Raw genomic sequence first — 14,087 nt, forward strand, 5'->3', positions numbered from 1 at the left:
AAAAAGGTTTAGCACCACTGGTCTAGAACATGCAATGTGGCAATTTTCAGCAGCTGATTGTCCTGTTACGGCTTGGGTGTATATATATCCTCACAGAATCTTCACACACGTGTATTCCATGTCTGTCTGCTCTGGCTTGTCCTTGATCATATTGTCAATTCCTTATGGCAGGCACTCTTTTGTGTATATCCACTATCTAGTACAGTGGGGGACCCAAAGATAACGGGGGAGGGTGTCTGGGTGCTACTGTAATACAAATAAGCAATACCGAAGCTGTCCTTAGCTATTGGGGCAATCCCTTCAGGTCTGGACTGAGCCACACTGATTGTGTGGGAAGCGTGCTCACATCTTATTTGGATTAAAAAGAGGGATGTCATTTTTGAGGGATGGCAGCCCAGCAGCTCTTGCCAGCACTAAACACATCATTACGTATAACTGTGTGTAAATGCAATTAGCTAAACTTTTCCTGATCATGAAAAAACAATACCAAATTACTCAGTGTCCCATGGGGAGAACATCAGAGTTAGATATTGATGATGGGCCACATCTTGGTCAGGTTAGAAATGTATCCATTCGAGAGTCTTGTCACAGTGGTATCTGTGCGCTAATGGATAGAGTACCAGATGGGCAATCTGCAATTCCTGCTTTCTAATCCTGGCTCTGACGAAGGCTCCGTGAGCTTCAGCAAGCCGTCTCTGCACCGCCTCAGTTTCCTCATTTGTAAAATGTGGACAGTATCTCTGTACTACACAAAAGGGGATTAACTAGACAATGTTTATAAAATGAAAAGAACAAGTAGGAGCTAAAGGATACAATGAAAAGTGGAAGATGTGACTTCTATTCATGTTCTATTTAGGTGATAGAACCTTTGTAGTCTTGGACAAATGATATGTCCTCTGTGGGACTCAATATTCCCATCTTCCCTTCCTTGTACTCAGACCTCTTGTAAGGCTAATGTTACAGTTTCAGGGCAAATACGCTGATGTTTCTTGCTCTGTAGTCCATCCAGAATACTTAGTTTAAGCTTCTGCCTCCCAGCTGTCACCTCTCTCAGGCAGAGCCAAACATCTCACTTCCTCCTGACTGGAGAATTTAAGACTGCACTGCTCCCTGCCTTACACTGTGACAGGGGTGGGCAATAAGAGTAGATGAGGTTTGGCAGGGTTAGCTCACAGCTCTGTTAGCCATGGATTACTGTTCCGAGCCAATGGGAGATGAGGGTGGCTTCCCACAGCTCCCATTGGCCAGGAAGTCGGGAACAGAGGTCCACGGCCAACAGGAGCTGTGAGCAGCTGTGTCTGTGGATACGCAGGTAAATAAAGTCCTGGCGGCCCACCAGTACCTGTTCCTGGTGTGATGCGTTGGGCACGCGAGCCACTTATTACCCACTCTTGCACTGTGAGATCCCTAGCAAGCCAGACTGCCTCAACAGGAGGGGGCCTAAGTTTTGCTTTCTTTCCAAGGGTTATGACCAGTGTATTATGCTTATTCTTAAGATTAAAGCATTAGAGAATAAATGATTAATTCAATAAAAGAAGTTGCATACATGCAAGAACACTTATCCGCGGTCACACCCAACTCTGGCATAGCGCTTTTGTAGGCTTCAGTCCTCCATGACTGGGTTTTCCCTGTGGTTACAAGTTCATCTTAGATCCAGAACTCAGAGACTGGGCCAATTAGCCATTTCTTTATATAGCTGGGCCATTGATCTTCCTGTTCTGTGACAGGTAACCAGCAGGCAATGACCCTCTCGTCTGGATGTGCCTCCAAAAAGCTGGGCTTTTTTATCATCAGAGTTGGGGAATTTGTTTTAACCTCTGACTTTCTGGAATACAATACAGACTATTGAGTGGGCTTGCCCTTAACCTGCCTCATTGGGGTTCTTTACAATGTTTTTTGCTACTGTTGCTCCCACCTGGACTGTTCACAAACAGCTTGCCACATGTTGCTTGCACCCTGAATGTCTGTGCATAACTGCAGCCTTACAGCTATCCAGCCAGTCACATTATGATTTCCACCAGCCTTAGTTATTACTTGCAGACTCTAAAACACTCGCAGGCCTGGATTTTGCCCTAAAATGTGTTTTGCATGGTCAGTTCCACTTTTGGATAGTCCAGTATTATGTGTGTTATATTTCTAAGGGGATCAGTGTTGCAATAGTTCACAACAGTGGATTAGTTTTGATTACAGACTAAAACAAGTTGAACTGGCAGGAGATAAGTGTTATGTGAGTACAAGGCATTAAAGTTAGAAATGGTTACAAGAGAAATAAAAACAAAATGCGTTGTGTGCTAAAACTTAACAAATGCCACTTTGTTCAAGATAAAGTTATTACCATATTCTCCCAGCAACAGGGCTAACCAAGTTTCAGGTCAGGCTCTTTTTAGAAAGGGATGCATAAGGAGGGAGATTCTGGGGTGTCTCCTCCCCCTCATATTATAGTTAAGTCCCTTTTTGAAATGTACTTTTCTTAGTGTTACCCCCAGATTCATTCTCCCTGTGAGGCTGGAGTCGTGAATCTCATGATGAAATTGGTGTCATACTGTTCTTTGCTAAGATGTAGATCTATTTGTTTCTGCTCCCTGTCCCTACTAAAGAATGGCCACTTGACAGGTGATTGCCTATAAACTAGCTACAAGCATCAGCTTGTCCCTGGTCTTTGAGCAACTTGTTTGGTAACATATTTCAGACCTAATTTCAGCTTTTGTTTATAACGTTACATATAATATTGCTATACACCATTTTTGTTTATCATTTTTTTTATCGTTATTGTTTCATCATTATTATTGACCAGTGAGTTGTTAGTTTTCAAATGAAATGTATCAAGATGTGTTTTGTGCAGCAATTATTGCACCTTCGTGTAGGGTGGGAATACAGGGCCTTTGACTTTAACCTTCTGCAACAGGTTGTTAGCTGACAATGACCCTTTCCTCTCTCAGGATGTATCTTCAAAAGGCTGGATTTTTTAATTACTGGAGATGGGAGTTTGCATTAACCTCTTTTTAGGAATACCCTAGAAAATCCACTACACAGCAGGGCTTAACTCAAAATAAGATACGAAAATTGAGTTATGTTAATTGCGTAGCTTATTTCAAAATTGGGAGTGTCTACACAGCACTTACTTTGAAATAGATCACTCTTCCTCCAACTTCCATTACTCCTCGTACAATGAGGGTTACCAGAGTCGGAGTAAGAAATCCTCCAGCTCAACAGTTTTTTGACATTATTTCAAAATAACTGCTTGCTGTGTAGACGCGGACTAAGTTATTTTGAAATAAGGCTAGTTATTTTGAAATAATGTTGCTGTGTAGATATACCCTAAATTCTTCTTATCGCTAAAGTCTGGCACATTTTAGATATAATTTTTTGAACTCCCAAGTCGAATATCTGTTACATCTCCTCCCAGGGAAGTTGTATACAATCTCAGCTCATAATAATACACATATTTAATACAGTGAGGTCTTCCAAGAATATTGCAGGAAATTGAGGTATCTGTCACTCTTTAATTCAATAGTCTTAGAAACTCTGAGCCTGTCGGGAGGTGCTAGATAAGTGCAAAGTAATATATATTTTCTTTCATGCTGATGTGTAATGTGCAAAGTGTTTTTATTTGCATGCATAGAGAAACAGTGAAAAAATACTGTCATCTGGCAGTAGAATAGCTAGTGGAGGTGTGGGGGAGGAGGAGGAGGCTACTAGAAATAGACCCCAAACTTTATCATGTAAGTATCCCTTATCTTTCTTGCAAGAGATGACCTACAGTTTTTTCCTTCCTCACGTACATGAAAACTTTTCTGAATGTGGCAAGAAATGAGGTTATTTAGTAAAACCCTCGCCCCCATCCTTTTTAAAAAAATCTCTGGGTGCTGTGCTTCACTACATAAGAGAAGGGATGAGCAAGATATGCCATCATACGCTTGCAGAAGCACAACAGGCTTCTCTATACGAAGCAAGAAGGATAAAGATCTTGCTAATATAGACCATGCTCCCAGTTTAAGAGTCTTTGTATATCTTGTACTGCTTGTCCACACTTTTTTTTCTCATTATGACCAAACTATTGCAAGTGAAAACTTGGAGCAGTTAGTTCATAAGTTACTGTATATCAAATCTGAAAGCAGCATGGATTTCCTTTGAATTTTTTTAAAGTTCTGGTAGAAAAATGAAACAGGATGGAATCTAGTAAAATTATTGGGTGTCTCAAAATACATTAATAGGTAACTGACTCCTAAGGTTGTTTTTTCTCCTTTCATTCTGTTTATATGCAGCACAATGGAACTGCTGAAACATTATAGGTTTCAATTAGCTTGTTTTTATTGGAAATGCTTTAACTTCAACATTTGGTTTAATGACCTCATTCCATCCTGACTTTCCAGGGCAGGGGGAATCCTTGCATAGACTCTAGTAATGTTCACCAAGCGTCTGTGGTTGAGTTTCTGTCTACATTCCCGTTAGATGCTCCATTTGTCCAAAGTTTTATAATTTGTTTGTTAAAATATATGGGAGGCATGGCTGGCTTAGGTTGAAGCCTGGAGGAGAATGCTTAATAGTGTCATGCAATGGCTCTCTTATATACAGGAGATCTGTGCGTTTGAATCCCTGTACCTTCAAAAGGAAAATAGCCGATTATAGTCTGCAATATTATGGAACGTGGATTAGGCTATACATGTTGGCTCTGTCTACACTGCAACCCTTTTCTGGAAAAGGGATGCAGATTAGACGCTTTGGAATAGGCAAATCCACGGGGGATTTAAATATCCCCCGCGGCATTTGCATTAACATGGCTGCCGCTTTTTTCCGGCTTGGGGATAAGCCGGAGAAAAGCGCCAGTCTAGATGTGATTCTCCGGAAAATAAACCCTTTTCCGGAGGATCTCTTATTCCTACTTTCAAGTAGGAATAAGAGATCCTCCGGAAAAGGGTTTATTTTCCGGAGAATCACATCTAGACTGGCGCTTTTCTCCGGCTTATCCCCAAGCCGGAAAAAAGCGGCAGCCATGTTAATGCAAATGCCGCGGGGGATATTTAAATCCCCCGTGGATTTGCCTATTCCAAAGCGTCTAATCTGCATCCCTTTTCCGGGAAAGGGGTGCAGTGTAGACATAGCCGTTATGTATAACCTTTTAGCCATTATTAAAGATAGATGAGAAGGAGAACTGTCTATGATAGTGTTTCTCAACCAGTGGTACAAGTACCCTTTGGGGTATTCGAGAGGAGTATGGGGAGTATATCAACACAACTGAAATTTGGAAAAAATTGAATTTTTGTTTTAAGTTTTACAGCTTTTTATTATTTTTGTACTTTTTACACCCAAAAATTTCATCGACCACTAGACTATGATTAAGTTGTTTAAACAAATGTGTTGCAATGGTAGAAAACATTGTGTGTGTCTGAAAACTGTAGGTACTGGGGGTTCTTATAATTTTTTTAAAGGGGTACTTTATTAAAAAAGGTTGAGAAACACTGGTCTATGATAACATCCAATATTCTGTCTTACTAGTAAGATTTTTTTTATGGTACCTAACACCATTAACATTAAAGGAATGAAGGCTTCTGTGATCCAGTACTGCCAACCCCAAATTTTCAAAAATCACGAATTAGGGTCATCAAAATTCATGAGATTGGCTTTAAATCATGGGATTTTATAAAAATAATAGATCTGGAGTTCTTTTTATTTCCCTTCTACTTTTGCCTTTTTATTTGCCTTTAGGGTGAGCGGGGGTCACATTTTGAAGATTTTTTTTCATAGCCAGAAGGGCTAGAAGCTGACATTTTCTTCAGGAATGAACCTCAAATCATCACATATCCTCTTGAGTGCAGGGGCTTTAAGGAAAAAATAATTATCATGAGACACGTGACAAAATCATGAGAGTTGACAACATTGGATTTCTGTATATTATACGGCTTGGAATTATACCTATAAACATATATTTGCTCTCTAAAATGTCTTGTTTTTGTTGTTTTAAGGCAAACACTAAATATGGGCTTTGGGGTGGGTTTTTTTTTTTTAGAGTTTTTTGGCTGTTTACTAAATAGAACCATGAAACATAGCTTCGTGACCTTTGTTTCTGACCTGATCTTAAGCTCTTTCTTAATCTTTAACAACTGAGTGTTTCATTCTCTGGATTCCATTTGGTTTCACTGACCTAGATTTTGCCAGCTGGGATTGATTGCTGGGATGAGCTAAGTCTATTAAAGCCTTAAATTCTCTCCTTTCCTGAAGGGTAAATCATTTCTTTCTTAACTCCTTGTTTACAGGTGACTTCATTATTAATCTTACTTCCCTGGGAGGTGACCCAACTTTTGATCTCAAATAAAAATAAATAAATAAAAGTGTAAATTGAATTCTCTTCGGCAGCAGACGAGCTATGACAAACTGTGCTCCAAGAGACCTGAGGCTTTGGGGGAAAATTTTCAGGTTACGGGTGTTAATGTAAGCCAGTGGTGTTGCTGAGAGTTTAGAAATCTTTGCAGAGAAATCAATGGGTGCTGTTTCATGTCTACTGTCTATCCTTGATGCCTGAAGTACTCATGTGACTCTTGAAGATGCTCTGTGGGTAGGCTTGGTTGGAGAATGATTCCCGCTGTACCTCCATTTTTGGAGCTATAAGAAAAAAAACCCTCCACCTCTGAGGAAACTGGGGAAAATTCACTGGCTAGCATATATAGAAAAAATACATTTTTTTAAATTTCTTGACTCAAAACTTTAAACACATGCAAGAAGTCATTCTCAAAGGTAAAATAAAACTTTTAACTCTTGAATGGTTAATTTTCTCTGCAAATAAAGAGGCAGTTTCTGCTGGATGCAGATTAACAATCTGCAGGTGGTTGGAATTTCTTACTGGGGTGGAGGTGAAGAAAAGAAAAGTGAAAATTCACTATGGATTGAACACTTTAATATTTTAAATATACTATTTGTTACATCTGAATATTCATCTGCAGAGCCTCTAACATTTATATAACCAAGGCCATCTGCAAGAGAAGGAGGGTAATATGAACTTTATGGATAGGGTGATGGGGTGATGACAAACAGTATGAAGGAAGGGCACAGAGAAATACTAAGGCTTGGTCTAAACTACAGAGTTAGGTTGGCATAAGGCAGTTTAAATTGTCCTAACTCTGTAAGGGCTCGTCTACACTGGCCCCTTTTCCGGAAGGGGCATGTAAATTTCACCAGTCGTCGTAGGGAAATCCGCGGGGGATTTAAATATCCCCCGCGGCATTTAAATAAAAATGTCCGCCGCTTTTTTCCGGCTTTTAAAAAAGCCGGAAAAGAGCGTCTACACTGGCCCCGATCCTCCGGAAAAAGTGCCCTTTTCCGGAGGGTCTTATTCCTACTTCAAAGACCCTCCGGGAATAAGACCCTCCGGAAAAGGGCACTTTTTCCGGAGGATCGGGGCCAGTGTAGACGCTCTTTTCCGGCTTTTTTAAAAGCCGGAAAAAAGCGGCGGACATTTTTATTTAAATGCCGCGGGGGATATTTGAATCCCCCGCGGATTTCCCTACGACGACAGGTGAAATTTACATGCCCCTTCCGGAAAAGGGGCCAGTGTAGACGTAGCCTAAGTGTCTAGACTATAATGTTGCTCTCAGCAATGTAAATTGCCCAGTACAGCAACTTAATTCCCCCTCCCTGAGAGGCACAGTGCTGAGGTGGATGAGGTAGTGTGCTGCAGTGTCTGTGTAGACACTGTTATTTACATCACTTGTTGGCTCTCAGCTCCATGTGTGACTGACGGTTGGAGCTCTCCCTCCCTGGGGCTGACAACCCGAGCGGGAAGAGGGCTCCAGCTGTGAGCTCCAGGGCAGCAGGACTGACACCACGGGCTCTGAGCAGTAATGCCTCCACTCAGTTAAGTGGAAGTGCTCCTGGTTAAGCCACACAGTGCTGATAATAAGCATAGTGTGGATATGAAATACCATTTGAAGCTACTGTGGTGGCAGAACTTTGACTTAATTTTGTAATGTAGCCATGAATTTAGACCTCACATTGTTCTAGTTGGCCAAGAGCTGTGAGGCTGTAGCAAGATTTAGAGATGAGGGTGGTGGTGATCTCCCTGTGAGTATTCCATTAGAATTTGTTCCTTTCAACATTAAAAGAAAATGATATACTCTGATTATCATAGCTCTTGCCAGAATTTATGGAAGGACTTTATACACAATATTCATGGATTCTGCTTAGAAATTTCGATCACTAAGAGAGAATCCCAGCATGTAACTTGGAAGGCACAACATCTCTTGCATGCAAAAACACTTATAAAGGAGCTTAGACCATTACCGTTATGCATACCTCTTCTTGTTACAAATTGCAAGGTAGCCAGAAGATTAGAAATATTGTCTGTACATACTGTGCATAGAAATCACATTGGGGATAAAAAACCTACACCTCAGTCTTACATCATGTTCTTGGGAAATCTCACATAATTTATAAAACCTATTGAAGACGGGTTTTTTTTTGTTTGTTTTTGTATTTTGCTTCACCATCCAACCTTGCCATTATTCCACACATTATTTCTTGTGAGGAAGATCCTTTATATTCAGTTTCATTTGTTTTTCCTTGTGTTTTCCTGGCTGTCCCTCTTGTCTGAGGCAGGAGAGCCTACAGCTTCCATGGGGTCTTGGGCAAAGTGTGGGTATGTGGATTCTGGCTCCTGGAAAGGGCAAGGCCTCAAGCAGAAGGGACAGGTTTGGGGGCAGCCAGTCTTCAGTGCCCCCTTCTCCCCTCCCTTGCTATCAGAGCTGCATGGAACATACCACGCTGGCAGCAATTTAAAGGGCTCAGGGCTCTGGGTGGCACTGCAGCTGCAGTGGCTGGAAGCCCCAGATCCTTTAGAATCACCAGGACCCAGGGCAACTACTCCTGTTGGGTCCCCTCCCTCCAGCAGGCCTGGTCTGAGGCAGTGTCTGTGTTGGTTCAGTAATTTTGATTCCTGGATTGACTTAATTCTCTTTTTACATTGTTATAGTAGAATGAGCACAGATTTATAGTTTAACACTAATTCTAATCTCAGTTAACTCTCTGGTGTCTTACATGCCATCTTCCTCTGTAAAAATGTTTCGTTTAGATTAATATACAAGTTAGTACTTTTCCACCTCACTCCCGTGTGCATGGAACACTGGGTAGAAACACAGCCGAATGCCATACTTTGAAACTGCCTGGTAGACTTAAATGAAAGTTAACTTGCTAGAGCTTGAAGACACTTTCTTGGGCAATAATATTTTAAACTTAGCTTCTAGATCGTTAAGGCAGGACCTTTGCTTTGGGTGATGAAACTGGCTAGAATAGAAGACATTTTCTTAAGATCCATTCTGTTTAGAGATCCCACATTTCTGCCTGATGTATTTTCACTGGGCCACTTTTTGTCTTTTTTTATCTAAAAAGAGTCTTTCAGAAATTAAATCTTCACTTTACATATATTTTTGGATGAGTTCTGACAGTTTTTAGACACGCACAGAGTAGGGTCTCTGTAATTTTGAGGATTTAAACGTTTAACTGGGTTTCTAGTTCTATTGTCTTTTCAATGTAATTTTTTTTTCTCTCCTCACATTTGAGTCAGACTGTTAATAGTTGCTAATTACTACCCCTATTCTTTAAGAAACGAGAGGGAAAGAATGTCTGTGGCCAGAAAGCTTTTAAAGATGTATGCAGTGAGATAACACTCATAAAATTCACAGCCCATCCTGTGCAGCATAATGATGAGAAGAAGGCTAAGCCCTCTCTGTCAACCTTTTAGCTAAAAATATATAAAAAAATGGTAAGGCTGTATTTATAACCAACATGCTATCATTTTAGCAGATAGAGATGAATGTCACCATTTCCATAAATCTTGGCTTTAGAAAATTAAAATACTGTGGGGACCACAGAGGACTGAAGCCAATGACTATTTTCAGTGTGTGCCACTGCAGAAGACAAACTGTCAAGGGCATTCAGCTTAATTGCTAGAGGAAGGAAAGCTCCAGGCAGGCACACAATTAAAACAATAAATAACACTCTGTTTATTGGTGGGGGTTTAATGTACTGTCTGGATTCAACCAGCAAATCCCTTTTTTCATCTTCCAGCCTCAGATAAGTCCTTGCTCGGTTAGTGTTTTTTTATTATTATTTCCCCTCCCTTGGTAGCTGACTCTGCTTTACTTATTCTGATAATTATGGCAGTTTTAACAAGCAACATGTGCATTTCCCCCCATAAATATGACTTTGCTCTGACTGGTAACATTTGTGGCTTTTAATGAGCACCTGCAGGTTTGAAATTTGTGGCACTACTCAATTCATTACCTCAGGGGGAACATCTCTGATGTCTTTCACTTTTCATTTGCCTCTCTGCCAAATGATGCTCTCCTGACAATCCAGAGTAAATAGGCCATTATCTGAAAATTTCTCACTACAAACTGATTTGGAGGTGGACAGCAAAGAGTCAGGACACTTCTTCAGTTTAATTTTTTTTAGACTTTAAAATATTTTCTAGTAGCTTAAAAGTGTTGGTTCTTTTTTTTATTTTTTTTTATTTAGAGTGGAGTATATGTCAGTACATCAGCCTGCAAGGAGGATGATCCCCACAGAGCTCTATGGGATAGTGAATGTTATCTTTTTTTTCTTATGACAATACAGTTGTTCATTAGAGTAAATTCTCTGTGTTAACTTGCTTTGTTCTTAGTGTTCGTTGGCACATCTCTGGGCTCATAAAAATCCAGTGAAATGGAACAGGAAGGAAAGAATAAAATGTCAGAAGCAGTCAAAGCTGTGGCATCAGAGGTCATATGAGAGAATGTAGCTGTGTTGATAAAACTCATACAGTGACACGAGCACCTTTGTGTGCTTCATTATAAGTAGCATTTTTCACACAAGAGGGCGCTCTTGGAATTTTAAAGGAAATACTAAGAAGAAATGAGCTAGGCCTCTTTATTAAAAAGAGTGCACAGTGTCTAGCACTTCTTGAAAGCTGCGATGGGGAACCTAGTCTCCCATTGAATCAGTGCTTGTTTCAGATGTGTAATGCAAGTACATTTTAAAATTGCAACTTTTAACCACTCTACCTTTTAAATAAGAATGGTTGCTTGTCCGCTGTTTGGCTGTAGAAGGCTGTACATACTTGGCTAAGAACTGTAAATGATGGTAGATTATCTGCATGTTCAAGTGTAAAATATGAATGTCGGTTAGAAGTATGGTTTAGTTTCATGTCACTGGAATATGACTGTGTTTAGATGTGTTCTCTTTTAATTCCATCATGTCTGATGCCTAATATTTATAGGATATAAATAGAAACATATAGCAGGATTTACCTTGCCAGATTTGGCAAGATATCAAGCAAGTCACCTTTTGGTCTAAGGTAGTGGCCAGCAGTGAATACTTGGGCTACGTCTACACTGGCATGATTTTGCAAAAATACTTTTAACGGAAGAGTTTTTCCGTTAAAAGTACTTGCGCAAGAGAGCATCTACACCGGCATGGATGCTTTTGCGCAAAAGCATCCATGCCGGTGTAGACGCTCTCTTGCGCAAGAAAGCTCCAATGGCCATTTTAGCCATCGGGCTTTCTTGCGCAAGAAATTAACGTTGCCTGTCTACACTGGCCTCTTGCGCAAGAATACTTGCTCAAGAGGGCTTATCCCTGAGCGGGAGCATCGGAGTATTTGCGCAAGAAGCACTGATTTCGTACATTAGAACGTCAGTGTTCTTGCACAGATACTCGCGGCCAGTGTAGACAGATGGCAAGATTTTGCGCAAAAGCAATTGCTTTTGCGCAAAATCTTGCCAATGTAGACACAGCCTTGGAGTATAACCTGCCCACCATAAGGAATATGTCTTTCTAGTTCTGTCAGTTAGTGGTTCCTGGTGTTCTTAGAATATTTACAGCCTTATAATAACAGCACATGGAACCCAAAGTTCAAATTTGTAAGTCAGTCCTCAAAGATGATGGGATTATAACAATCTTTCCTGTTCTTTGGTCTGTTGTGATTTTTTTTTTTTTTTTGGAGGCCTTCACCCACCCAGTCATGGTTACTCTACAACACTATAGTAAGAGATAGTCCACCCTGAACAGCTTACAGTCTGCATAGTGGTGAATTTGTGTCATAGGAGATGGTAGAACTGGGACTATCCAAACTCATCTCCTATAGAGGCTACCAAAGTTCCATTAGATCAACTTTTAATCCGTGCAGATCTGGGTAGGATTCAAACCGATAACTGACAGGTGATAGGCTCTACAGCTCATTAATATCTCCCTGAGGTATCTAGTCCCCCATAAGTGCTAATGGTACCCTTTAGAGAATTGAAGCTTGCTTTCTGGACAGATGCACTTATTAAATCAAGTTCTGACCTTTTGGAGCTCACACAGGCAGTTTCTTTTACTTTCTGGAAACAGGCAAAATTTCCCACTGGTTGCTATCGGTCTCAAAATTGATCAGTCTCCCGTATTCTGTTTTTAAAGGGACAGCAGCCATTAACCAAAATACAAACCCAAAAAATGCAACAGTGAAACAAATATTAATACAATATTTGAATTCACTTCTACATACAATGTTTTGCTACATAGTATCTAACAATTACTTTAGTGGCTGTTGTATCAAGCAAAAGCTGGGACTAGAACTCATGATCTCTGGATTTGCGGTTTACTTCCCCATGACTGCAACATTTAGTTAAGGGATTCCCACTTGTTCTTTGTTACTACACCCCCACCTCTTTCACTCCACCCTGCCTCTGCTTGGGCTTTTCATGTTGAGATAATTTGCAATGCAGGCCAAAATTGCCTTGGGATAAAGTTGCAAGATCTGGCAACACATTAAATATAAGATGTTCTCAGTATTAATATAATGGACTAATCCATTTTTTGAAATTTAGATTTTGGCCTCTGATACCTTGTGGCATTGAGTCCCACAGGCTAACTGTGCTGTGTGAAAGGATGTTTGCTTGTTAGCTTTAAATTTTTTGCCTTTCAGGTTTTTTTCTTTAATTACCATTGCATTAGTATAACAAGAGGGTAAATAAACCTCTGTAAACTAACTTGTGTAATCTTTTGAATTTCTCCTTATAGGAATTTTTTCCATGGCTCCAGTCACTTTTATTGCCCATCTCTGGACCCCTTCTATTACTTCTGTAGCTATTTTGAAAGGGGTTGACCAGAATGGAATGCAATATTCAAAGTAAGGGTGTGCCATTGATATCTACAATGGCAGTACAATACTCTCAGAATTATTTGTAAGTCATTCCTCACACTCCCTAACATTTTGTTAGATTTTTTTTTTAATTGCTGCTTCACTTTGAGCTGGCCAGTCTGATGCTCAGTTAACAATTAGTTTGGAGCCCAATAATATGTCTGAGTGCTGCAATTTATTCCTTCCTTACTCTTACCTCAACATTAAGGGAATTTTGAGCTGAGGATGTAATTCTCAGCTCTAAGAGACATGTTCATGCTAGGTCTGATCCAGTAAGTGTGTTAAAAAGTGTAGTTTTGGTGGCAGGAGGAGCTAGATACTCTGAGTATATACATAGCATGTTGGATGGGTACATATTCAGGGAAGCTTTCTATGAAATTTAGACATACTTCAGGTTCATCTGCCATCATGTTGTCCATTCACTTAATTTGGATATGTATTATATGTATTTTGGATACATAGGTATTTTTGAAGTTTCTCACAGTCTGCTGAGTTCTTGATTCACCTAAATAATTGTGTTTGCACCCAGATGTTGCTACTTCCCTTGTTACCGGTTGAACACATGTTCCTCTTTACAATCAGCAAAAATTGCAGTTAACACAGGGCAGTGAATCCCTCTCTTGACGCTCATACAGAATCTTTTATCTTTCTTGAATACCGGCCACATCAGGTGTGATCTTATTTAAAAGTATTTTTTCTTTTTCATCCAGGCCCTCTGTTATACCAGTTTTTGCCATCAGTGGCACCAGTTCCTGACATTTCTGCTCTCTAAGCACCTTTTAAATGTTCTGATCTGTGGCCCTGACTGTCACAGCACATGACAAACAATCATAATGTTACATCACATTAAATTAAGTCCCACCTCAATGCCCCGTCTTCCTAGAATATGACCTTCATTTCTGTCCTCACTTGGGAAGAATCTTCCCTAGACCGCTATAGG

At 40.2% G+C, this 14,087-nt stretch overlaps 1 protein-coding gene and 1 long non-coding RNA gene across 4 annotated transcripts in view; one reads left to right on the top strand and one right to left on the bottom strand.

Annotated features, from left to right (window-relative positions):
- Positions 1 to 14,087, top strand: part of ST6GALNAC3 (ST6 N-acetylgalactosaminide alpha-2,6-sialyltransferase 3) — a 339,199-nt gene that overhangs the window by 33,439 nt on the left and 291,673 nt on the right. The gene's annotated exons all lie outside the window — the stretch shown is intronic.
- The window catches only part of LOC112546977 (uncharacterized), a 29,579-nt gene continuing 21,175 nt past the window's right edge, over positions 5,684 to 14,087 (bottom strand). Inside the window, exons 3-4 of the long non-coding RNA XR_016350256.1 lie at positions 12,313 to 12,411; positions 5,684 to 5,819 (exon numbers count right to left, since the gene is read on the bottom strand). This is a non-coding gene — a long non-coding RNA (uncharacterized LOC112546977). The remainder of the gene's footprint in view (positions 5,820 to 12,312; positions 12,412 to 14,087) is intronic.

Source organism: Pelodiscus sinensis, chromosome 9 (assembly GCF_052426305.1).
Source record: "Pelodiscus sinensis isolate ZL-2025 chromosome 9, ASM5242630v1, whole genome shotgun sequence".
NCBI lineage: Eukaryota > Metazoa > Chordata > Testudines > Trionychidae > Pelodiscus > Pelodiscus sinensis.